Source organism: Cynocephalus volans, chromosome 11, assembly GCF_027409185.1.
Source record: "Cynocephalus volans isolate mCynVol1 chromosome 11, mCynVol1.pri, whole genome shotgun sequence".
Classification (NCBI taxonomy): Eukaryota; Metazoa; Chordata; class Mammalia; order Dermoptera; family Cynocephalidae; genus Cynocephalus; species Cynocephalus volans.
In genome coordinates, this window is record NC_084470.1 from 120,380,722 (window position 1) to 120,383,232 (window position 2,511).

Sequence of the window (2,511 nt, forward strand, 5' to 3'; positions counted from 1 at the left end):
GGAACGCCTGCCCAAGTCCCACCTGCACTCCCCTCCCTTCCTTCTGCTTCCCCTCCAAAGGGCTTGCCCAAGTTGGGAGACAGTCTTCTTTGTTCCTGATGGGAAGACATCTGATTTTGCTAATGATATTTCTTGGATAATAACTTTGAATGCTGCTGTGCAAAGACAGGCAGATCCACCCTCTTCAGGGATGTCCCTCCCCTTCTTGCCCCTGCCCACGTCATCCTCACCTGTCTGTCTGTTTTGGGGCCCTGAGCTCCTAAAGTGAGCCTTGCCCTCTGACGCTAACCAAGTCAGCCCAGGCTGTGATGAGAAGCTCTGCGAGTTCTTTCCAAGCAGAAAACGGCAGGAGCAAGTCCTTGCCGAGAGAGAGGATGATATGTCTGCTGCTGTGGAGCTGACGGGCCAGGAGATTGGCTGGTCCAGGAGCCAAGGGTCTGGAAATGCTTGCAAGGATTGCTTTACACTGAGATAGCTGTCTTTGTGACTCTATTTTAGGACAGCTGCTGCCCTTGTGGTGGGGGCTGGGTCCCTGGGGAGGGCCATTAGCACAGGTGACTTGGGTCTCAAAGACTCTCTCAGATTCCAATGCAACCAGCCTGCCCCATACCAGGTGGACTCCAGCAGACACAGTAAGTGAAAACGAGAATATTTACCAAGCCTAGACCTGGATTTAGGGAGACAGTTCCCCAAGTTTCATCTTCTCACTTGTCTGAAGCTCTCAGCTGAGCCTGGTACAGATGCGTTTTGGGGGGTAGTGGGGATCCTCAATGCCAGCCTCTGAGATGCTCCTGTTCCTGAAGAGACTGGGGTGGGCATTTTGGGGTTCAGGCTGAGTTTTGCTTGTGGGGTCCATTAGCTTGATAATAGCAGAAATGATGTCTGTTTTGAATACCTCCAATATGCTAGGATATGTGCTAAGTGCTTTGCTTAAATGACTCACTCAGGGGGTACATGTTGTTATTACTATTATTGCCGTTATTTTACAGATAGTGCTTAGCAAGAGTAAGGCTCCTCCTGCTCCGAGTAAACAGTAAACAGGTGAGGAAGCAGAGCCTGGGGGCTGACTCCAGCGTCCTGGTGTTACCGCTGTGTTGTGGACTCCAGCCATGCATTGTGTGCTCTTCTGAGATGGGCAAACAGCAGAGTAGGATGGTTTTCTCTTTTTTGGTGCCTGCCAGAGCCTGGAATCCTCTGTGCACCTGACCATAAGGGCAACTCTCCTCTCTGTGGCTAATCAATACAACTCTACTCACCCAGAGCTGGGACACCCGATCTCCAAGTTGAGTCCCCAGGGCTCCCAAATAGAGCAAATAAGGGCCAACTGAGGATGATCAGGTGGCTAATCAAAAGGGTCACTAACTTGCCTATAAACATGGTGCCCCTTTGGGCTCGGAAGACATTTTGAGAGCCCCCCCCCCTCAGAACACCTGCTCCCTCCTCCTGGCAGCCTCAACAGATCAATAGTAATGGAGACCAGAGGATCTCCAAATGGTCAAGGAGTCCCAGGGGACAAGAGGGGGGGAGATGAGACCCTGCCACAGCCCCAGGGTGCTGGCAGCTTTGCTATCCTTCCTCACCAGTTCCCAGCCTCGAATCTCCTTTTCTGGCCTCTCCAGCCCCCAGCATCTTTGCCTCTGGTGTCAGATACCAGACTCTTCTCTAGTGCTCCCAGGAGACCAGGTATTTATGGAGCAGCTTCTCCACCTAGAATGGTGGAGGATTCAAAAGCCAGAGGATGTGGTCTGTCTTCAAAGTGCCTGTAACCTTTTTGGAAGCAGTCCGGTAGTGTGACGGGACCGTCTGTCTGCAGCTTCAGGGAAGAGTGATGGGGCAGTTAGGCAGAGCTCTGAAGACAGACCAGCTCGACCCCCAGTCCTGCCGCTGAGGAGCTGTGGGGCTGTGGGTGAGACACTTACCTCCTCATCCAGAGAATGCGGATGAGGACACAGACCTCAGCACGTTGGCATGGTCATTGAATCACACGCGAAGTGTCTAGTATAGTAGGTGCTCAATAAATATAAGTACTTTCCTTGTGGCCCTTCTGAGGCCCCATCTGTAAAATAAGGGTGTGCATCCATGAGGCTGAGCCCTTCCCGCGCTGCTCCTCTCTGCTGCGATGGTTGGGGTGGCTCCAGATTTGCAGCCGAGAGAACTGGACTCTGTCCCAGCTCTGTTACTCCTACCTGGATGACATTGGGCAGGTCACTGAATGACAACTCTGAGAATGCATTTCTTCATCAGTAAAATGGGAATAATCCTACTCCTACTTAGGATGGTCGTGAGGATAGGTGGATTAAACATAATGGTTTTTAAAAGCACTTTTTGAATTGTAAGGTACCATACAAGATACTGACCCCTCTACTGTGCAGCCTCTGAAGGTAGGGATTATCTCATCGATGTCTGTATTTTCCCAGTCTCCCACCCTCCTGTTTAGTGCAGCAGTAGAGACTCAATAAATCTTTGCTGATGAGGTGAATGAATGAAGGAGAGTAACTAGGGTAACTGGTC